At 33.8% G+C, this 25,434-nt stretch overlaps 1 protein-coding gene and 1 long non-coding RNA gene across 2 annotated transcripts in view; one reads left to right on the forward strand and one right to left on the reverse strand.

Moving 5' to 3' along the window:
- The window catches only part of LOC116175190 (hepatic leukemia factor), an 86,894-nt gene that overhangs the window by 56,533 nt on the left and 4,927 nt on the right, over positions 1-25,434 (reverse strand). The gene's annotated exons all lie outside the window — the stretch shown is intronic.
- Positions 1,233-7,820, forward strand: LOC116175193. Its single transcript, XR_004146263.1, has 2 exons — positions 1,233-1,578; positions 7,267-7,820. It is a non-coding gene; the product is annotated as an uncharacterized LOC116175193 (long non-coding RNA).

The following is a 25,434-nucleotide window of genomic DNA, read 5'->3' on the forward strand; positions in this document are numbered from 1 at the left end:
CTCAAAAAAAGGCAGTGTATAACCTTCCTTTTCGACTACACCAAAATTTCTCGGGAAAACACTTTTTCTTATTAATTTAGGTGCGTAGAATTCAAAACAATTCGTACTTTTTCGATCAGACTTCTCATGTCGATCCATTCTACATAAACGACAACAGTTTCCTTTTATTATAATTATCGCTTTTTAATTAATGATGTACGATGTTAACGTTAAATGTATTGAAATATACTGTAGGTATGTGTAGAAAACAAGTGTAGCGAGTTAGCGACACACAAACTTACCGGAGAATAAAAAACGCGAAATTCCTAGAGAAAAATGATAAATATTGCGAGGTTTCCAAAAGAATTATCCCCTAAATTTGACAATCAGTAGAAATTTTAAAATATAATGAGTATACATTTCAATAAAAAATCTAAATCTTGATGTAAAGGTATAGGTATTACTCTCCTGTTTTTTTATTTTGAGCTGCCTAAAATCAGCAACCGTTAGCAATCGAGAGAAATGAGACTTGTGATCGCTAAAGCCCCAGTGTTAACTATGATACAAAGAATACATTGTGACATCATGAGTGTTAAAACTAAAAGTTATGCTTGTTGGCATGGACTAAGGACTGCATGGATGCAAGAGTGCAATATTATTGTAGTCTTTTTTAAACGAACTTTATATTACCTGAACTATCCTGTATCCTCAATTCAATATACCGAAATAATAAGTATATCAATTTTCAGTTCAGAAAAATTTTCAGCTAGATTTAATTCTGTGTGCAAATTTTTAAACGATTTGTTGGATTATACATAGGTACATTTTGCCTATTTCAGAAATAAGAAGGTGCACTGTGCTGACTATGAGAGAAACTGCAGTTGAGTCGCAGAGATTAATTTTTTTAAACGCAGTTCGCACAAGCAAAATGCACCCAAGAATCCCTTACCTACGCCAACATGCAGTTTGAAATTCTACTTTCCTAATACTCCGATGCACTCGATCCCGCTCGCCGATGCATTTCGCCATCGCGTTAAATTGAGAGAGGCGCACTTACCTGAAACAAAAAAATCAAAAGTTGTAATAAAGCAACATAATAATAAAAGTGCAGACGCAAGAAAGTCATTTTCCACTTACAAAAAAGAATGCACCCGGAAATGTATTTTTAATGCACGGCGTCGGCTCGTATATGCACCGACGATCGTCGATAAAAGTGCATTTATTTGGTTGCACTTGGTGACGTTTACAAAATCGCTGCATTATACTAGCAGGATAGCAGAAGGTGTTTTTGGTATCAGACAGGCGCAGTGTAAAACTTTGAGTAGGTGCATTTTCAAAAATGCATAAAATCCAAGACGCTCCAAAGAAGCGCGTGGTAAATAATCGTGGTGGTGTTAATTAGCGCACTTTTTGTGCACGAAGTTTAAGGGTAGCACGTATCAGTGGCGTATTTTAATTTTTTATCACAATCTTAAACATTGAGCGCCATTTTGTTTTCTGGAATGATAAAATTGCAAGTCAATGAGGTGGAATAAAAATCTCATGCGCTCGTGGTGTCGCTTGATTTAAAGAAAGAAGTGGAATTAGTGCGATAAAGGGGTAAGTAACGCAATTTTTGGAATCATTTTATTGCAGACGCAAACGCTATTGTTTAAATTTGTAACTGACCTAGCCACGTTTTAAAACGTTAGGCTATTGATCCCAGACGGCGGCGAGACGTATGACCCGGTGTTAACATTCCGCTAAGCTGTTTTCGGTGCAGCTATTTTATTTCTGTCTTGCTGCTTGTTTACCTAAAATTTAAATATTTAAACAAATTTCACTCTGTGAGATTTACTGACAAGGGTATACGTGAGTGATCGGTATAAGGAATTAATACATTCGAGAGACTTTGGCGAATTTCAACCCCTAAATATAAGGGAGGGTGGCGCAATTAAGAAAGGACTGAAAATATAAATCACTGTTGCCGTGCTTGGTAAAGATTTATCAATAAGATAATAAGGTAACGTCATCGCGCGTGTCGCTACTTAACGACACCATAATGAGTGCAATAATAATAATGCCAAGGCCGTTGCATTCCCATCTCGGAGCAAAATGTCCCCATTTTTCACCTGCTTGCCAATACAAAATTCAATATTTTCCACGTTTTTCTTTTCCTGGAGATGGCGATGGAACAGAGAAGAGGTCACGAAAATTTGCAATGTAAAATAGTACAAGTAGGTGCGAATTGCTAAACGTTATAAATAGATTTCGAACGCTTGCGGCTTGCAATACATAGGTTATATTACAATAAGTATTTCTAATTGATGCAACAGTTGCAGCTGTAAGTAAAGTGAAAAAATTAATACTTGTTCAATTGGGTAATTGTCGGTACTAAACCCTAAATCTCAAAAGTAGGAACGTAGTGAAAATTATCAGTAAATATGTATTTCGAAACAGAAAGCTGCATTTTGACACAAGAAACAGTACTGGAAATACGATTAAGAAAATGAATGTAGTTTGCGTGAAGAATGGAATGGTTTTTGGGCATTATTATGCCCCCCCATCGTAACGAACACGTCTAGTAGTACACGTTTTCAAGCATGGATAAACCGAGAATACATTAGCTATACTTTTTAAATACAATACCTACCCAACCAATTGCATGAGTTACCACTTCTTCCTTATTTGCCTCGTTATTTGCCAAATAAAGAAGAAACCGAACTTTTAGATGATAACTGGGGTGATGCGTCTAATCCTGTCAATTACGAGGAAATACCAAAAGCAGTAGTGGGTTACCAGGGTGGAGAACTTGGCTTTTACCATTTCTAGCGCAGAAAGTAAAATAGAAATCCGGTGGACTGAATTTAACAGGAAAGAAGTGAACTGTGATCTGGATGTTTCTCACATGGGATATTTGCCATTAATCTTAAATCTTTAACACGAGTTGTTTAAACTGTTAGAATCCCACTCATTCAATAATAATTTTCTAAAACCCCATTTCGTTTTAATAAACGTTATGTTGCTGAAATCTTTATTTTCGCCGAACTACTCTGAATGATTGTTTTTTAATATCCTTAACATTCTCCCCCCTAATCCCAAATTCACACCAGAAATTGAATCAGTAAATAAATTCCTCAATTTCATTTAAGCACTCACTTTTGAAAATCAATACCTATAAAAACACCCACCACCACTGACCTTGTTGTCCCCTTCGGTGACATCCCCTAACACACAAGTTATCCCGCTTGAGATTTTTAGCGAGACCAATTTATTATTCCACTATCCTATAAACTGTTAGAGCCAATAAAAATCCGATCAACCTTTTAATGAAAATTAAAGAAATCAACTGCAAAGACAACAATTTTACACAATTTGTGGTGTGCGCTCTATACGAGTTTAAGAATAAAACTGTAAAGCAAATTTTTCATAAAACCTTAAAAAATTTGGCGCATCTTGTCTTTGGAATCCAAATCCAATACGAACGGTACGGTATTTTTTAATATTATACAGGGTGTTTTTTTGGGAGCTTTAGTTAAAAGTTTCTGGGAAAGTAAAATAGGTAGGTTTTTGAAAATTTGTACTTAGGAGTTACTCTGAAGGCCGAATCGATGTAAAATATTTTCAAAATGGCCGCACTTCCGGAAACACCGGAAGTAGATAGTAACTTCGTTATTTTAAATGGCAACCCCTATTTTTTATTGCTTTTTTGGATTCTACGTGAAATTTCACTTCTTTTGATACCCATATGTCGATATCTACCATTTATGGTTTTTAAGTTATTTTGACTTTAAGAAAAAAAATGGCGGATGCAGATGGTACCTTGATAATTGATTACTTGCAAACGGTTGTAGTCATGGCAACCTATTTTTATCAGTGCATAGAGAATGAATAGGGCTTTCTTTTAGTGCACTTAAAAAAAAGTTAAGTTGCGTACGACCGCCCCTATGGATATCCAAATTTATGAAACTTCAAAGACTAAAACTCAGTTTTTTTTAAAGGAATGACCATGTTCTTACTATTCCATGAGATAGAGAATCGAAATGGGCATATTTTGACAATACATGTTCCTATAGCTATCTTTAACAGTTTCTGACTTATTCCCATTTTATTGAATTGACACTATTTTTTTAGGATTTTCTTTTTAGTAGTCGGCCATGATTCTATAACAATTGAATTTTAAACAAATCTAGTGACACTAATCCATCACCCACGGTTATAGGTTAACATAAGTTTTTCAAAAATCGAAAAATGACTCGCAGTGGTTTCACCTATTTTGGAATTTAATTGTTATTTATGGTGAAATGGGCAGAATCGCGGCGCGTGCTTTCCGTACATTCATTCGAAAACTAGAACGAAATTGTATGAATTTTTGAAATTTTGTACCCCTAATGCACTACAAACCGTTGAAGCACAAGTTATACAAAGCTCTACAAGAGAATATTTAAGAAAATGAATTGAATTGCAAATGCAAGATTAACAAAATAAATTCAATGCAAAATATAAAAAACTTTGTTGAAACATTTTTGGTATGGAATTGTTGCTAGAACAGATATCGCATTACCTCCCTTAATTTCCAGACTTATACGTTGTTTAAGAAATTCAGTTGAACGACTCTGTTTAGATTTTTCAAAAATTTTCTGTCCTATATCCTTATTAAATGAGTTATTTATTAATGAATTATTTAGACTAGAACTAGAATCAGTGGTATTAAAGAATCCATTCCTTGATTTGTTTAAAATTCTATTGTTATAAAATCATGGCCAACTACTAAAAAGAAAATGCGAAAAAAAATGGCATCAATTCCGAGATCAATTCAATGAAATGGGAATAAATCAGAAACTGTTAAAGATAGCTATAGGAACATGTAATATCAAAATATGCCAATTTCGATTCTCTATCTCATGCAATATTAAGAACATGGTCATTCCATTTAAAAAAACTGAGTTTATAGACTTTGAAGTTTCTTAAATTTGGATCTCCATAGGTGCGGTTGTACGCAACTTAACTTTGTTTTAAGTACAGTAAAAGAAAGCCCTATTCATTCTCTATGCACTGATAAAAATGGGTTGCCATGACTATAACCTTTTTCAAGTAATCAATTATCAAGGTACCATCTGCATCCGCCATTTTTTTTCTTAAAGTCAAAATAACTTAAAAACCATAAATGGCAGATATGACATATGGGTATCAAAAGAACTGAAATTTCACGTAGAATCCAAAAATGCAATAAAAAATAGGGGTTGCCATTTAAAATAACGAAGTTACTATCTACTTCCGGTGTTTCCGGAAGTGCGGCCATTTTGAAAATATTTTACATCGATTCGGCCTTCAGAGTAACTCCTAAGTACAAATTTTCAAAATCCAACCTATTTTACTTTCCCAGAAACTTTTAACTAAAGCTCCCAAAAAAACACCCTGTATAGTAGTATAGAAGTTCATTAAATAAATAAGTGGACTGTTTTCCTTATAACATGTGTCTATCGCGCCAGAATAATTTAATTCTTTCGTTCTGCAACCGAGAATTGCACTGCCGAGGCATACGTTGTTGAAATTGTCAAAAACAAAATTTGAAATTGTTCTTTTTATGATTACTCCTCGAGTTAATACCAAATTTCGATCAAACCTGTAAATAGTTTTCAATGAAACGTCATGAATCCGCCGTAAACAATTTCCATAATGAGGTTAGAACAAAACAAAAGGACTCGAAACCGCTCCCATGCAATTTAATTCATTCATATATGTTGAGATCTTTCTGATTTTTAAAAATATCCAAAAAGGTATTAAGAAATTGTTATCTTATTTCTTGGTTTGATTTATTACTTTAAGGATCAATGTAAGCCTATTTAATCCGCCGTACTTCAAACCCAAATTCACCGATATCAGCACAGATTTAGTCATCAACAACTACCTTTTTTCGGTTTATGCATTTTGCTGAAATTCTTACCCTAATATGGCTAACCCCTGAAGTGCGAAAAAATTCTGCTTGTGTGGAGTTAGTTTTTGACATTAGAAAAAAAACTGTAATTCTTATTCGGATAATACAATGGTCGTAGTTTCATGAAATTTGCTGTGCCCTTTATGTGTATTTAAGTAAATTTTTATACAATACTGTTTTAAGAAGACTGATTGCCCCTTTACAAGTTTTTAATTTGTTCAATTTATGTTATTCTATTCGCGTATCAACACCACCTTATTCATGTACAACGTCATATACACCTACCATATTTTTTCAATTCATAATTTTGAACGAGATTTTCCATGATGGTGTGTTATAGAGTAAATTTGCAGAACTTATAGAACTTTTGTTGTATTAGTTAGAACCACTAGTCGCTTATTTTTACGCTTATAACGACTTGGCACCCTGAACAGCGTAATGAAAATTTCCTTATTACTTAATCAGACAAGAGTGTATCTCGAATTGTTTCAGCGGTTATTAAAGCCCACAAAATCTCGAAGTGTACGTGTTATACAAATTTCTCCGAAATTTCATTAATTTCTAACTGGAGAAGGAGCGAATAAATTATAATTAATTCATGGAGTCTAATATTATACAAAAAACTAAAGACGGTGAATTTTCCTTACTTATTATCAGTAAGAAATAAGTGGGGTAGAGACAACTCTTCCTTGCAAAAACTTCCCGAAAACAGTTGGCAAGGGAGATGATGCAGATGCAGCGTGCTCGTGAAATTACTTTTCTTGAGTTTTGAATTATACGTACCTTGATATCCTCTTTACTAATTGTATCATGTAAAAGCTTAACGGGAATCGGCAACGAAGGACATAAAATGGAATACTGATGTTAACAGAATTTATCTTGCTCTCAATCGGAAAGGAAAAAGCCGAGGAAAAAGCTTAAAATTAATAATGTTCCTACTCGCAAGTTGTAAAAATGGGATGTAAAAAACTAAACCTAAAAATTAATTAAATATAGGTACCTACTAAAATAAGTGAACACGTTACATTCACGTTTAAAATAACAATTCAATTGCCAAAAATAAAATAAGGTATGCAAAGACACAGACGCAAACATTTAGAAGAACCCGTCAAACAAACTGTGAGATAAGATGAGACGAAGACTATTTATAACATACAAACGTTTATCGAGCTTTGAAAGAGTTATGTTTACCTCTGTAAGCCTACTAGAGTAATCTAATAAGCTTTTCTTCGAAGGATATACATTTTTGTGTGTATCCTACTTTGGAAACATTTGCGCCGTCCGTTGTATTCAGAGCTAAAGTCTCATCAATTTAAATCAATTCTGATCAATAATGCGTAACATGTTTGATTCATTGTCTCTGTTTTCAGGATTAAATGGACGCCAGGATCAATGTGAGATTGCCAACAGCATCTAAATCAAAATGCCAAAGAAGAGATTTCTCAAAGGGGGCGCTTCTATCAAGGCGACTCGAGGATAAGTTAACCATTACTTTGATATTAATTAATTACTTCTCCATCTGTTTCAGGTTGACGAATTTTCAGAGTAACTGATTCAGGAAGTTTATACCCAACCACTAGAAAATCGTCAAAATAGAATTACAAGTTCAATGTTCGAGTGGGGCGCGTATTTTGGAGGGTCATTCTCTTCAGATGGAAACGAGTACAAAGAAATTACAACCGTTCTATTTTAATAGTTCGATTAGTCATGGCTTTGGTTACCCTTTAGACACGAGCCTAAATGGCACTTTGGCAACGCTACGACTGCAATAAATTTACCTCTACGTGGATCCTTTTGTGACACAGTTAATTAAGCGCACCCATGTTTTGTGCCAATCTTTTGTCCACAAAATCAAAGTTTTCCTAACTGGAAACCATTTTATATATAAATAATTAATTTAAGTAAGAATATACATTAACGAAAGTTTCATTTCTACTCACACGAAATATGGCCATGGGCCAATTTTTACCTTTCCAATTTTGCAAGGTAATTCGATAAGTGGAGAAAATTGCAACAGTTTAACAATTAAAAAGCACTTATCGACGAAGTATGAGATACCACATTTTTTCTCTCCTCGCGCGCGTACTGGTACTCGTAATTTGCCAGTATGCCCATTTCCTTGGCTTTTGCTAAAGAGAAAAACATTCTATCACAAATTGCCACTAATTCAGGTGAATTCTTCTTAATCTCATTCATAGTTTTTTCTAACACTCGTGTCATTGATTATACAACCAATTATGTATTGCTTTTTGTATATACTATTTTGACACCTTGGACAAGGATCCTGTTAGTGTTTGAAACATTATTGGAAGTATCTGAATTCTTTTGTATTTAGGCTCCATGTCTTTGAATGTGAAAGGTATCAGAAAATCTGCGTTCTTTTATTGCACTTATCAGTTATAGGTATAGCTCTTGTTATAGCCAAAAGTGTGCAATCTGACTAATAAGGTGGATGGTTCACCTTTTCCGTTGTCATGTTAGCCAAATAAAGCGAATAGCAATTGAATTGTTTCAACCGTTTTACAATAGGCCAGATTTTCGCGAATCAATGCAGTTACTTTTTTAGGATTCAAACTACTATACTCTATTCATTTTCAGAAGGTAGCGGTAGAAAGCATAGGGAAGTTTTAACCTTTGTAACGAGTAAAAATTCTGGAAAACCTTTATACTGTGATTGGTTAAAACGGAGGTTAAAACCCAAGCCAGTATTACGCTGAAAACTTTTTTGCAATCCAACCGGTGTTCCTTCATCCTACAATTTAATTATTTGTAAATACTTCCCATTTGTAAGGGACGTGGAACTGCTTCTGCGTTTCTTCGGATCGGAGACCGCTTAGTAGGTATCTCTTGGGGTTCTTGCGTATTTGTTGTTCAATTCCGTATGATAAAAGGGGCCACAACGGGCTTATAAGTATAACACGATTAAATCTCTTTTCTTGGAGCAGTTTGGCTGTAGTGTTGCCTTTACTAATACTTCCTCATAATCCTCCCCGTTGTTTTTTTCATATTAAATGCATATTCTTTAAGTATATATCATTAATTTATTAAGTTCATCAGACGTCGTTGTTTCTTACAAAATGTATCCCCGTTCGTTACAAAATTTCTCAGACTGACGCGAATTCTTCGTATTCTCACTTCAATTTCTCCCCACTTCAATACTGGCCATTTCATACAAAATTGATTTGGTTTTTCACCAACAGTTTTTTTCTTCTTAATACAGATTGCACAATTATTATAGTAACATAAAGCTACGCTTACTTGATCTCTAAATTGAAAATCCAGCTTGCGCGTTCATCATTCCAAATACAACTCGCACCCGTGTAAATAAATCTCTGGTAATATTATTTCATATTCGATAACTGATGGCTTTTTGATTTGCAATCATCTGCATTCGTGCGCTCGTGGTCATTGATAATGCAAAAACCATTCGTACGATGTCTACTCGAAAAAAATTCCGCCAACTATACATTGCCACACGTGCTATTACTTATGATAACTGTCTAATGCAAATGATGCGTACGCTTAAGGCAAATTTAGAGGCGATTGTAGTGAATTATCAAACCCTAGATTAAGTAAATACAATAAACCCTCATTTATTATCTAATCAAAATATCATTACTTTAAATGCAATAACCAATTTTGGTAGAGATAACGTACTCAGTATGGCCTTCATTATAATCAACTTTTTTTCTAAAATCTTATTCGGGAATTGATAAGATGAGATGTTATCAAAACATTATTTAACAAATCAGCTCCCACAGATTCCATTTGTTCCTTTTTATTAGATTATCTCCCCGGCAAAAATCATTATCGTTGATGATTATATACGTTAATGATATCTTTATTATTTTCAAACTGTTTTACGGTCTAGATCATCATAATTTAAAGTGTGAAAAAAGCAGTAGACTTATCCATAGAAAAACTAGCAAATCGAATTATATAGAAAATCCACTACTAATTTAATGGTAATTTCACCCTCTCTAATATAATCTTGGAGAGTTCATATCTTTTTTTTACAAAATTTTCAATTTACCTCTCAATAAGACAAATTTTAACTACACGTCCACATCGTTTTTGAGTTGGTCCATCCATGAACGCCTTAATTCAATATTTACAGTATACCTAAATAGACCCTAAAGTAGTTTTCGTAATTTTCCTACATTAAATTCTCTTACGCAGCAATATTAATTCAAGTTCGAAAATTTTACATTTTCGTCACAAGGGAAAGACGCTACATTTTTTAGAGGTGAAAAGATTCATTCTACTTTTAAACATAGCCTCTGTAACCTTAATTTCGAGTAATTTCTAACATTAACACCATTGACATATTTCGATTTCGAGCGGTACCACAGCAACCTACCTATAGGGAAAATGTTGAGTCCTTCAAAATGTATATTTCTACGATCTAAGTTGGGTTTTTAAAATTTATAATAGCTCTTTCGGGACCTATGCCCATTTAGTAACATTTTGAATAAACTATTCATTTACCCAGAGAGAATGGAACCACTCTTCTCGCCAAGAGGTCTATCATGGCATTTTTTTTATTTGGCAGTGCAGGCAGCGACGTTGACTTTTTATAGGAGGGTAAGACAGATGTTAAATACAGAGAAGTATACACACACTTTAATAATATTTAACCCAATATAAGTGACGTATTCAATAAGTATATCATAAATGCGTCTACAGTTGGAACTAATCATTAGAGCGACGATGATAGTGGGAAATTGAACACCACTTTCTATTAAACGTACACTCATCTGATCAACGAAGAACCTGCTCAGTTCGCAGTTAAAAAATATGTGGTTCAAGCTATCAGTCTCGAATCCACAACCACACACTGGCTAATCTTACGATCTTATACAAATCAGATGGAAACCTTCCATGTCAAAATTTGAGACGTGCAATTGTCGAGTAATATCTTTTTGAAGTATACTTATCAGAATACCATGGTGTAAACTTAACGGTTGGGTAGATTCGGTAAAGCATTCTCCAAAATGTCTTAATCTAACACATCCGTAAGCATCCTTGAAATCAATAGAAACCACCCCTACTGTTTCTGTTTTGGCATAACTTTTCTGTATGTCGGAAACCACAAACGGTACGTGCCTAACCTTCGCTTGAATTCTAATTGAAATGACTGAAGCTTTTTATTCCTTTCCAACCACCGTGCAACCCTACGCTTGACCATTCGTTCTAATCTTTTAAATATACACGACAAAAGTGATATAGGCCTATGACTTTGCATCGTTTGTTTTTTTATTGGGTTTAATTATTGGGACAACAGCGTTGCGCTTTGCAACGGTATATTACGGTTTGCCCCCAGTTGGATTGACACCGACAATATACAAATGAACACGGCATTAATCAAGACTTTGCATGGAATAAATAGGGGCTAACAATCGGTAGAGCGTTTAATAGCATATTATATACCAAGAGCCTAAAGTGTGTGTTGTAATCCCGTTTGTGGGTAAATTTTTGCCGATTGCTTTTCGATGCTACTTAATGCAAAATAATGTGCAGTGTACAAACAGAAATATACTAACATATGCTCTTCTTGTTTCCTATTCTCTACTTAATTTTTAGGAAACCAATAGTGCTACAAGAATAAAATGAAATCATCATTACATAATTACGTGTATAAATTAACGAGTTATTCACAAAGTGTACCATTCAAATTGGATTAGAAACCCCATTACAGATACGGTTTTCAATGCCAATGACTTATCGTATAAAGCAATAATCGACGAGGGGCAAAACGCCTTATGGTCAAACCTATCTGAAAATGGAACACTTTTTGTTAACTATTTGACAGAACGCTCTATTATGCTGTATTGCTGTATTATTTTGACGTTCCTATAATTGTGATTTTGCAATTTAAATAATAAATATATTATTATTATTATTATTATTATTGTCGGTGTTTCTTGTGAGAACTCAGGTCTAGCCTGGTTAACTAATCGCACGGATTAATATCAAGTAACGATTAGTGTCTGTGTATGTGTCTGGTGAAGTTATGTAGGGTTTTATTATTATGGTCGGTGTTTCTTGTGAGAACTCAGGTCTAGCCTGGTTAACTAATCGCACGGATTAAAATCAAGTAACGATTAGTGTCTGTGTCTGTGTCTGGTGAAGTTATGTAGGGTTCTAAAGAAAAAAAAAAAAATAAATAAAATAAAAAAAAATAAAAAAATAAAAAAAAAATATTCACACACTCGCATTGGAAATCTACGGATAGTATGTAATTCATACTTACCAACATAGCTATTAATGGCCACAATAGTCAACGCTATCAGGAAAGATTATTATTATTATTATTATTATTATTATTATCCAGTTTTGTTAACATATGCACATCATAAATAAAAAATAATGGTACCTAGTAATAACCATCACTACGAAGTATGAATAGAGACAATGATCGTTTTCTCAATCGAATTGGGGTTTATATTAAGATTTTGAGCGTCTGTTGCAAAATAATCGGTAAAACTGAGCAAGTATTATGTTTAAGTTTAGGCTAATGAAGGATCAACAATAAACGTATGGAATTTCTAAACAAGACAACGTATATCTGGATGTAGCACGCTGCGACTACTATCTTTTCCGAAAGTTGAAGAACACACTTATTCCAGGCCTTAGATGTGCTTGTGATGATGACCAAAAGGTGGTCTTAACTCATAGTGACTATTTTGAAGAGCTACCAAAAGACTGTTTGAAGGTATCTGTTTATTTGCAGAAGTAGTAGAGTATAAGTACAACCTCGCTTAGGAAAGGAAGTTCACCAATTATCACTTAGTTTTGCACAAAATTTCATTTCTGGATGACGGCTATACAATTTGGTAATTTAATTTGGACAAACTGCAAGTTAAACAAAGGAAATTTAATATCATTAAATTAAATAACTGCAGGAAAGGATGCGAAACATTACTTCTTACAAACAGCTAGTCGGATCTGGTATTAAAAAATCGGAAAGATAACAGGCGACAATCGCAGTTTTCCGATGTTGGGTGGGTTGCCTAAAACTATTCAGTTAGTTTTCACGCTTACGTGGTCAACTTTAAAAATATTCACGTAAAAATATGTTAAAAGAATATTTATTTTAATAAATCTTCAGTTGAAAGGCGAACTTGGCAAAATTCCACAACGTCCAATTGTGTAGGTTAAATACGAGTAGATATATAGGACCACTTCCTTGTACCTATCTTAAAATATTCTTCCGCACGAGAAACCTGAGTTATGTACATTCGACTTTTAATGAACCTTTTAACCGAGCTTTTAACGTTACTCGTAACTGAGTTATTTTTCCCACAGATCTGTTTTGTCACATGTGATTGTGAATAACTCTCTCGCGGATTGTAATTTCGCATATAATTCATGAATGAATGATTTTGACGATAGATTCATGCAAATTTTCTAAATTTTTCCGTATAAACAAGGTCATGAGTTAAGAAATTTTTACTTCTAAATTAAATGTGTAGACATTGCCTGAATTTTCAAACTCAGGATTTAAAGTACGAGACAGATTTTTTATAAATTTGGGTTCAATTTTCTACTATGATTTTTTTTGCTATATTTACTTACACAAGCCCCCATGGCTCAAGAATGTAATTGGGAATGTCTACAAAATCTCACTGTAAACTGTCACTTTAAGCGCTTTAAAATTCAATGTAATTCAAGTTAACGTTAGTGATACATCACAAGGCTGATTGGTGGCACATATAAAGAAAATGTCGGTATTTAAATCATCCACTCTTTGGAATATTCTTTTGAGCATTCAAAACTTCAATCCCTATACTACAATTAAAAAGTGGAACAGATTTTGTACCATACCTACTCTAGAGCACGTGCTTTTGTGAAAGCTTTCAACAAAGGATGCGAGCCAAAGACATCTTTTGGATTTGCAGAAAACAATCGGAGAGAATTTTTTATTTCAGCCCCAAATTATACTTAGTTTCATATGTCATATTTGAAGTATCGTTACTTGGCAACCTTTAAAGCTCGGCGTACTTGAATCGCCTTTTTTCTCGCATGCTCAGGCGTGTTATAAACAGAGATTCTGATGCGGATATAATAAACCCCTAAAGAGCATCTAGAAAACCGCCAGGGTAAGAGCTTTGGAAATATTTTTATAAAATCAACAAAGGCGTATAGGTACTAAAATACGTACATAGGTAAACCCGGAAAGTTCCATCTTTGTATCAGTTGCATTTATAGACTTTTGGAAGCGTAGTTCCCAAACGACCCTCAGTTTTTAAAAACAACATTTTTACATACTTGTTTGTTAAACCCTGTATAGATATGATCACTGAAAACACTACTCATGTATAATGTGGTCCATACATCCACGTATACCAAAAAGAGAGCGATTAAGTTTTTATTTTGCCTGTTGCGGAAAATGTTAGCGTTGAGGCACGTTTTGACTGTTAACTCAATTTAAATCCTAAGCGACCAAAATATACACGAATATTTTAATTTGACCACTGGTATACCGATGTTGAGTGTACTTTTACACCTTGTCTTCCATCATTTTTAGCTTATATGATGGCGATAGGTATAAACAAATAAAAAAAACTTAATTTCCCAGAACGCAAAGTTTATTTGCTGTTGCATCTCGACAGTTATCTTGTTGTTTACTCCCACGAAATTGGAGGTTTTGCACTAATACACTGACCAAAAGAAAGGACGAAAGGGAGAAACAAATGCAGTTCTTGTGCATCAAAAAAGATTTTCTCGAATATGTTGTTTGAAAAAAATTCTTTTGTGCGACATTAATAGGGGGTTAAACGAGCTTTCTAGGATTTTGTTTTCACGATAAACAATTTTAGGAGTGTACCCATCTTAACTGATTCATAGATTTTGGCGAGGAGACGCACAGGAAATATCATCATTTTGGACAATTGACAAAGATTGTATGCAGTAAGGACAAATTGAGTGCCTTGAAAGGTGGGAATAAAGTGTAAACTTTCCATTTTACTCATCATTATATTACAATAAGTATATATGAAAATTAATTGTACTGTTACCGTGTTGAATTAAATGAAGATTTTGCACATTTTCCTGAAGTTGTCGTTTGGAAAAATGATGTATTGTTGTATTTAGCTGAGAATCTATATCTAGTAAATAAGGTATTAATGTTTTGAGGGCAGTCATATCACATAAGGATTTGGTACAGTAAGCCGAGTGCTGTGTTATTTCTGTTTACTGCTCATTTTCAATCAGAAGCTGTGTAAAAATTTCACTTATCCAGCAATTTTGTGTTGTTGTCTCCAAACTTAAAACTCCAAAAATATTGTTGAATGGAATTAGAATCCTATGTAGAAAGCACACAAAATTCTCTAATAAAAGTTGTGATCTGGCCAATCCCAACTTGTCCAGTTATTTGAAAGTGATTAAACTAACATCTAGAAAGAATCGTAATTAAGACTTGACGCGTTATAGTGTTACTATATGATTCGTTAAATAAATTATATAAAGATAAATAAAATAAATAAAGCAAATGGAATCTTTTTCCCGATTTGCCAGTTTTAGAATTAGGAAAACTAATATGTAATTTTTCCATTACCAAAAACCTAAACTTCAGCCATTCCACCCGACATAGAACGCCCATGACAAATACGATGATGATATAAATGATCACCGTAACAGCAAGGGTAACATTTTTGGGCAATTAATTAATGTAGGTTCTGGATTCAGATAATCTTACATAGTCATTTCCCAGATGTAAATTTAATCGAAAAATTTATTTTGTCATTCACAGCGATTAAACCGATAAACCTAGTTTGCTGATCATTTTTCAAAGCTGTTTGCCATTACTATGTAGTAAAACGTCACGGAAAACAAATACGTTTGTTTACTTCATGTGCACATAAATAGCTTAACTATTTAAAATATTTGCGAGTAATTGCCCCTTTTTTCGTATTAAAATAATAACTTCGTCATAGCGCCATAATTTATTGAGATCAAATTGTCAAAGTTTATCATACGCTCTTCATTAGATTGACTTATCGTTTCCCTAACGCCTTTTTGATTGCGTGAAAGACATTTTGAATTTTACACACGATACGAGCAAACTTTTAACTTTTCTGCTGCGTAAACCTTTTAATATTCTTTGTAGAATATTTATGCCGTAAAAAGTGTATAGGTACCGGTGTTAGTTAACAGATTACTGAAAAAACTTGACACGAAAGTGACTAGCTTTTTTAACTCGAGTACAAATATGTTGTTTTCAACTAAACCTAATATTACAGCAGAACCAATTTGGCTATTTTCAAGCCCCCATTTTTTTCTAAATAACCGAAAAAAAGCGACCAGCAACGTCATAATAAAATCTAAACTAGTCCTTTAGTGAAGTGTTAACAACATTACATATACTCTAGGCAGTTGTTGGGAAATTTAAAGTTTCATCAATCATTTATAATTACCCAGGACATAGTCACATAATCAATATATGCGGTTTAATTCGAGTAATCGCGCATGAATCTTTCATTAGAACAGTTTTGTTTTCTAAATAAGCCTGAGGATACGAAAAGCGTCATGTTTATTAGCGTGTTTTCTTTGAGAAAGAATCACGCAGCTCAAAAGCTTTTGCATCAACTTTCGGATTAAGCAACTGGCGTCTTGTAGCAGAAAATGAAGAAAACTAATTTTCTTAGTAGCTATCAACGGAATTTTCTGAAGTGGGACATTTAAATAACTACGATCCGATGACATTTTCCGAACCCGTAGAAAGAAAACACTTTTCACATAGCGCGAACTAAAATGACAAACGTTAATAAAAAAATCTTTAGGTACAGATCATTGCTTCCAGAGGACTGGACCACTGCGAAAATTGTTGTACACAGTTTGCCTAAATTACATAAATTACTAGTAATTACGCATATAAACACCGTGGAAACAACTGCTGTAAAAGAATAGAATAAGTAAGATAATAATATGCAATTCTGTCGCGGGAAAGCTATTACTAACTTCACGCGTGTCTTGATTCAAACGTATTATAAGGACTGAATAAATTCAATTTAAGAATATTTCAAGACTCATTATTATCAAATATTGTGATTGATTTGAAATCTACGTATCACCCTTTAAATAGCGTTAACAACACGTATACCTACTTAATTTGTGAGGAATAATAAATAGGTAAAATTATTATTATTAAATTATTTTTCTATTGGGGAAGGACAATATCCCAGATTAATATGTATTTTCTCTGGTCGTTTGGATAACCGGCAGATTTGAAAACTTCCGAAAAAATTAAGTATGCGTATTCACCTGCGTTATACATAGTGTACTATTCTTTACACTAAGGTTATACTAAAACTTTTTTAAGAGTTACTAATCCAACCAAATACTCTCTCATGGGCCATTTGTGTGACTTTATATCATTTACATTTCAACAGATTTGAACCCTCAGCAGTAAAGTAGATAGATAAAGATATATTTTATTTCTTAAACCTTCTATTATTGTGCTCCTGTACGAGTGTATGTCTTAACATTTTTTCTACTAAAACCACTAATAGTAAAAGCAAAACCGGTAATAAAATGATGTGCGTCTGAGAAACATGCATTTTTATATTATGATCATTCATTAGTCAATTTTTTTTGTAAATGTGTCCTGGTTCTTACTGCCAGTTATGTTATTTTCTCATGTCTACTGTAAAAACCTTTCTTTCTATTCATGGCAGTATTTTAAATTCGGATATATTTTTTAGTCTCGAAATTAATGTGTAGTCTTAGGGTGGAATTCATAGATATTACTTAAGTTAGACTTACACTTTAATCATACTTAACGCGTAGGTACTTAGCAATATTTTGGTATTCAAATATAATATTTGTCAAAGTAACGCATGGCATTAGTGTGCTATAGTAACGCGCGAAATACGGACAATTTAGTAGGAATATGAGCAGTAAATATAAGTTCCACTTAAACTAAACTAAGTTAGTAAAGTAATATCTATGAGTTCCACTCTGCATCTCTAGATTCTGCAACTCATCTTTTCAACGGAAATTTTGGTGAAACTTAAAATGCAATATTCCAAGAATCTGAAATTAAAAAAAATACTGCCATCGATGAGAAAACCCTTCAAAGAATCATGTTTTGCTGTGGGTACCTACATCATGCGGTTTGCTTATTTACAATTATATAATAATGTAGATTAGAATTCAGTGTTCACAATTTGGTGACATTTCAACGCATTTATCAATGTAACTGAGGACACTCATTGTCTCATAACTATTTGCACATTTTCATTAGTATCTACTTGACAGCACGGCGAGTTGATCTCGTCGAAATCACTGACAAGCCATTAATAAAACCGACAAATATAATCTACCGTGATTTCGTTGCCAGCACACCACACACAATTTCCACCTTATCTAATTGTGATTTGACATGGAATTTTTCCTAGTTGACCATTTAATGGCTTGGAAATGTTGTATTGATTGCAGATGTTATCAGTTTAATTTTCGTACGGAAAAAGTGTCAAAAAAACAGCAACACCAAAACCTTTTGACGAGCCTATGCCAAGACATAAATAGTAACGCTTTCATTCTTTTCCTCGAGAATAGTTTTACAATATACTAGTTGGCAGGCCAATTTAGCCGTTTAGGTTTACTCAATCGCAGAGGTAAGTGTAGCTTTGTGCGTGCCAAAACCGTATTTTAGCAATCGGTCTGCTACCGCTGCCAAACCATTTGAGAAGTAGGTAAAGAGCCTACCTACCTTCCGAACATTATCTCTGAACAAGTGAACACCAACGACCCAACCATTGAAAGCCGTTGAGACACTTATCAGGCGTCATCTCATTCCAATTATTTTTATCTCTGATATCTTATACCTACGGGTATCTGAAGTCGTACAATATCAAGAACGGCGCGCGATAATGGCGGTAACAGAATAAGTAAATAGGAAAAAGTCAACAACACATGACGTTAGAAAGCATGAAATTCGTGCTGAATTATTTATACAGTGATTAGGATGTGGACTCTAATATAAGGCGTGAAAATATTCACGTTTCCACACAAATACATGTGACGAACGGGGGGCTCCTCGACGCTCGCCAACTGACAGGAACATCGATTTACTTGACAATTTCTATATGAACCCTACTGCAATTTGGGGAAAACCGAAAAATGCGCGATTAGCATGTGGTGAAGTCGATGTCAACACCAATACTAACAGTACCTACAGAACAGAAAGAGGTGGTTGTGGAGCAAAACAACTTTTGCTAAAGAAAAGTACATAGTTGGATTTATAAATGAAATTTTATTAGGTACTCAAAATTCGTAGCTACAATTAGAAGTGTGTCATTCACTTAAACCTTGGATTAGATAATTGAAATATTGAAAATGAATAGCTTTCCTAAATAACATGGGCACATGGAGGAAGTAATTGAGCATAAAGTCCCTACGAAACGTAGAGAAGTTAGCGATCTCGTGCATATGTAACACGGTACGGTTTTTTATGCGAAATTTCTATAACCTTATTGTTTCCATTACAATTTCGGCTACAATATAATTCGCAACGCGATGTCGTCAAAATCACCATTCACGCTGAGAAAGGGGTTGAAAACTTAAAAGTTTGAGATGATACTCGGATTTGTCAAATGACCACTTCTTTTTTCTATATAGTTTGTAAGATATAGATGTTTACTGCGCTTGACCTGTTAAATTTAATCGTATAATCTTACGTAAACGAATGAAGTCAAATATTTAAGAAAAATGGTTAACTTTACAAACAACGTATCAACAATTACAAGAAATGTATGTATGTATATTTAAAACGAAGAAATGAAGAATCGCTCTGAAGACTCTTTCAAAAATGTATATTTTCCTGTATTTAGTGAACGGAATTTTAGCTGAGGTTTCTCTAACCAATTACTCAACTCGCTATATCCCTTAAAAAAGTTTATACTTGAACCAGACTACACTCTCTTAGCCATAGCCAAAACCAAGCTCTTAAAAATTTTAGAGGCCTCGAAAAAATTTAGGAATGCCTTAAGTAAACATGAAGACAATCTGAAGAATGTCGCGCAAACTCTAAAAATGCCTGAATAATCAATACAACTTTTGTTAAAAAATCTGCTAAGAGTCTCTCGAATATCATTGAGTAGTCTATGAAGAATGCTTCATAATTCATAAATATCTAAAGAATCTTACAAGAACAGAATCTCTCAAGCGAGTCTGTGTATAGCATCTTGAATGAACGTCTCAGAAAACTCTTTAATATACGTAAATGAGTTGACATGAGGTAATGTCAATTCTCCATTTTGCAACATAACAATAGCATGATTCAGATCTGCAGAAGAACGGGGTAGGTAGGAATAATTCAACAATACAGGTTTTTATCACAATAGCTTTTTTATTTGTCGGCAACTAAATAGATAAATCCCAGCAATTTTCAGCTATCTGCATATTTTGTCGCATCTATTATCTACTTGTGATGATAATTATCTTAAACAATTTAGGTACAGTAAGGCAAATTTGCAACATTATTCCGTGGCGGCGCACCTTGTCGCGACCCAGCATTGAACCGCACAATGTTGCAAATGTGGATACGCTTTTAGGTAAATTTCATCTAATTAAATGTACATCTTCAAATAACGATTAAGTTAAGTAGGTGTATAAATTTCCGGCCACAAAGTGTCTCGGCGCCAAAGTATCTTGGCGTCAAACTGTCTCGGGCCCAAAGCGGCCGCGCCATACTATCCAAATCCATCCGTTATTTTATATAGATTCCGTAAATTTGAACACTTTATTACGAATACAGGTAAGTTAGTGACTTAAGTGATTAATGTGGAAAAATGTGCCCTCGCTATTTATAGGCATTGGCACCATTAATTTAGTTAATCTAATATAAAATTACAGTTGCACATATTAATCTTCGTTCTATAATTAGCAAGCTGGATCTCATAATGGAGAACAACATTGATATACCAGCTGTTTTGGAAACATGGCTTAATGTCAATATACGAGATCACCAAATTAATATTGAAGGGTATAAAGTAATATACATCCTAGAGATGTAAGTATTACTATTTACGTAAGAGATTTTTTTACTGTCTTGCCAATTACCAACTCAGCTCAGATGGTGTAGAACAACTCTGATGGGTGGATTACTTTCACACTAAGAAGGACAATCAAGCAGTTCAACAAAAAATTCGCTTCATCTTAAAGAATTAATATACCGCCGCTTATAATGTCAGGTGGTCTAATTTCTTGAGTCAATACAATCTAATACAGATGTAAACCGGCAATGTTTTCTCAGCCTTCAAACTCAAGTAAGAACGTCAATTGGTTATCTTATTGGGGTTCTGGTATAATGTAAAATGAAATTTGTTTCGCATTTTTTACGATTCGACGCATGACAAGCAGTTTGAATAAACGAATGATTATTTTTATCAATTGTTTGGATAATAAACAAACCTTATTACGTATACATTTTGCCGTGATGAGCTGCCAAACTACATTAACAAGCTAATGACAATTCTGCAATTATAGAGGAAGCTGCTGGAAACCCTTTAGCTCAAAAATGAATAGAATAAGTACCTATACATAATCCACTGTTGAGTTCATAGCAGAAAAGCCTTCACCCAACATTTATTCATAAAAAATACAATTAACATAATTGCCTAATTATCAAAGTGAAGATAAAGATGGATATACAATAGGTATATATAGTATTTACAACTTTCTTCTCTCTTCTCTTCTCCCTACAGCCGATAAAACAATCTTATGTGGAAATTAATTATTATGATAACAATATTAAGGTACAAAATTGTCGTTGATTGAACATAATAAATTAGTTTTATTCGAACTAATTTGATAGCTATTATTTTAAAACAATTCCCTGGCGGTAGTACCTTTCCGTGTACGGGTTATTCATCAAACGTCACCAATGAAGTATTGGTCATGTTTGTAAATGAGTAGTTCATCGCCCAAAGGAGGCTATTATTTTCTAACCGATCATTGTATGATCGTTGTCCTTGATGCACCTACACTATTACCTATAGTCACCTAACGCATGCAAAGTGGCTTTTTTTTTGTGTAAATGACTGCATGATATCATCTTTTTATATCTCATTAATCGCTCTATTATTGATGCCCGTTTTAAATTAAGCTCTGTTTTAATTGATTATTGATATCATGTTCTAAAATGAAACAATAATCAAACAAATTATGTTGTTAAAACAGTAAAAAATCAGAGTTTTATCAGAATTATACGTTACCTGGATTACGTTACCATACATTTTTAAACCGCTGTTTAGTGGAAAGTGCATCAATTGTTATAGTTATTATAATGCCTAATGGGGTCAACACTGTTTAAGTTATGCAAGAGGGTGCAAATACTGGTAAACGCATCAGATATGATGAGCTTTCAGCTTTCAGTAAGTTTCTTATACATATTCCCGACTTCGACCGCATCGTATTTTCTGGTTTTCTGCATTTTTGTAGGCAATGCAGTCTATGATGGGAAAGTACTGTCCATCAATACAAATCTACAACATTTGGTTGACACAACACACATTGAAGAATCACGAGGTCGATCTCACCTATAAAAAGGTAGAAGGATCGTTCACTTCCCAAAGAAATTCACTTCTCAACAATTAACATTCTTGGGAGCGAACACATATCCAAGGGTGGTATATCGAATTTACTGAATGGCGATTTCGATTCTTTACAATTAACCAATCACTTATGAAACAAAAGTGATGTCGCCGAGGTCCAAAATGCTTATAATTGCATAAATTTCAGCAAATGTCACGTATAAGGCATGGACAAGTAATTAGCTTAGAACACTTTTGAAAGGATTCGTTAATTGATCCGCTTATTTCATTTGAAATATGTTCACATTTTAATTTACATAAACAGCAGGTGCGTTTACTGACAGGCAGCGATCTTTTTGTTTGCGTAACTATAATGCATTTTTAAAATCAGTTGACTGGTCACCGAGGTCCTGTCGCTTTTTAACATTAGCACATTAAAACAGATTACATTTCAAAAAACTGTTTCTGTTGTAGCTCCTATTAGTATTTAACATTTTTGGGCAATTGATAGGAAAACTTAACATTTGAGTCAACATTGGAATTTTAATTATCCGTGGTTTTCCGTTACGGTACTATTTCTTTTGTTTTCGCCAATGCTCAAGTAAACACTAGCAACAGAGAATTCTTTTTGTCCCCGTTATAATTTTTTGGAAGAACATGAAATTTCCCATTAAAGGTTGAAAAGCGTCTTTAAAAGACGTACCGTTCATCCAGTGCCAAATCAACAATCGTAAATTTTTTGAAAGCGTTTTCAGATTTTTCTTAATACTAAATTTTGGCGCCATGTTTAACTCTATGTCGTAGTTTTTTGGAGAAAGGGGCGAGTTAAGTAATCTGTTAAAGAGAAAATTAAATGCACTTGATTTGTGGTGAATGATATGAGTATTTGGGGATGATAATGTCAGTGAATCCACCTTTTCTATCTTATGTTGAATTAAATTTGTTTTTGCGGTGTAAGGATAATCGCTACAGTCTTGGATAAAACGTAAGGACAACTGGGGAACTTTCGTAGGAAATAGGGTGAAAAATATTCTTTCAAGCACCGAACCAGAAGAATGGCAACCCGCTCTCGGGTCCTTGAATCCTGCGAATTTGCCTTCTCGTGGATGTGATGCTCGTTCATTATTGAAGTCCCATGAATAATTACGTCAAAAATGAAGATGAAGTTCAACAAGAAAGGAAAAGGATGATTATAGCGTTTAATGGCGTGACGAAGAACGAGATTGGTATTTTCCTACGCAGTGCAAGTTTTCAAAGTATAAGAAACATAATAGGTATAGGCTATGTGGTACGGTTTATTAAAATTTTCTTATAGAATGTGGCCTGTAGAATCCATAATTTCAAACAGTTCCAAGATTGGGCTACTAGTTCAAAAGTTACAGCCCTTTGAATTTTCTTTCGAAATTTGTTTCTAGTCCATAACTTTTGATTGAGAAGTCTAATCGAAAAAGTACGAATTGTTTTGGATTCTACGCACCAAAATTAATAAGAAAAAGTTTTTTCCCGAGAAATTTGGGTGTAATCGATTTTTGGTAAAAAAGGAAGGTTATACACTGCCTTTTTTTGAGGCTCGAAAAAAAAATTGTCTCAGATCGACCCGGAAAAAAATTTTCTTATAGAATGTGGCCTATAGAATCCATCATTTCAAACAGTTCCAAGATTGGGCTACTAGTTCAAAAGTTACAGCCCTTTGAATTTTTTTTCGAAATTGCTTTCTAGTCCATAACTTTTGATTGAGAAATCTAATCGAAAAAGTACGAATTGTTTTGGATTCTACACACCAAAATTAATAAGAAAAAGTCTTTTCCCGAGAAATTTTGGTGTAGTCGATTTTTGGTAAAAAAGGAAGGTTATACACTGCCTTTTTTTGAGGCTCGAAAAAAAAAAATTGTCTCAGATCGACCCGGAAAAAATTTTCTTATAGAATGTGGCCTGTAGAATCCATAATTTCAAACAGTTCCAAGATTGGGCTACTAGTTCAAAAGTTACATCCCTTTGAATTTTCTTTCGAAATTGGTTTCTAGTCCATAACTTTTGATTGAGAGGTCTAATCGAAAAAGTTCGAATCGTTTTGGATTCTACGCACCAGAATTAATAAGAAAAAGTGTTTGCCCGAGAAATTTTGGAGTAGTCGACTTTTGGTAAAAAAAAGGAAGGTTAAGTATTCAAATACTATGCGAAGTATTCGAATACGTCTCAAAGTATTCAAATACCTTGCGAAGTATTCGAATACTTTACGAAGTATCCAAATACTTGGCGAAGTATTCGAATACTAAATATTTGTGAAAGTATTTGAGTTACAAATTCAAATACTGCTTCCATAAAAGTATTTAATTACAAAGTATTTGAATACTTTAAAGGATTTGAATACTAAAAAGTATTTACAAAATCCGAATACTGCCCAGCTCTGCCTGTTGACACAAAAAGCCTAGCAAAAAGCCGTTAGCATTGATCGCTAAAGCTCACCAGTAATATTATGGATTACTTTTCTACTAAGAAGAACAATCAAGCAGTTCAACAAAAAATTGGCTTCATCTTAAAGAATTAATAGACCGCCGCTTATAATGTCAGGTGGCTCAAGTAAGAACGTCAATTGGTTATCTTATTGGGGTTCTGGTATAATGTAAAATGAAATTTGTTTCGCATTTTTTACGATTCGACGCATGAAAAGCAGTTTGAATAAACGAATGATTATTTTTATCAATTGTTTGGATAATAAACAAACCTTATTACGTATACATTTTGCCGTGATGAGCTGCCAAACTACATTAACAAGCTAATGACAATTCTGCAATTATAGAGGAAGCTGCTGGAAACCCTTTAGCTCAAAAATGAATAGAATAAGTACCTATACATAATCCACTGTTGAGTTCATAGCAGAAAAGCCTTCATCCAACATTTATTCATAAAAAATACAATTAACATAATTGCCTAATTATCAAAGTGAAGATAAAGATGGATATACGATAGGTATATATAGTATTTACAACTTTCTTCTCT

Source organism: Photinus pyralis, unplaced genomic scaffold, assembly GCF_008802855.1.
Source record: "Photinus pyralis isolate 1611_PpyrPB1 unplaced genomic scaffold, Ppyr1.3 Ppyr1.4_LG6, whole genome shotgun sequence".
NCBI lineage: Eukaryota > Metazoa > Arthropoda > Insecta > Coleoptera > Lampyridae > Photinus > Photinus pyralis.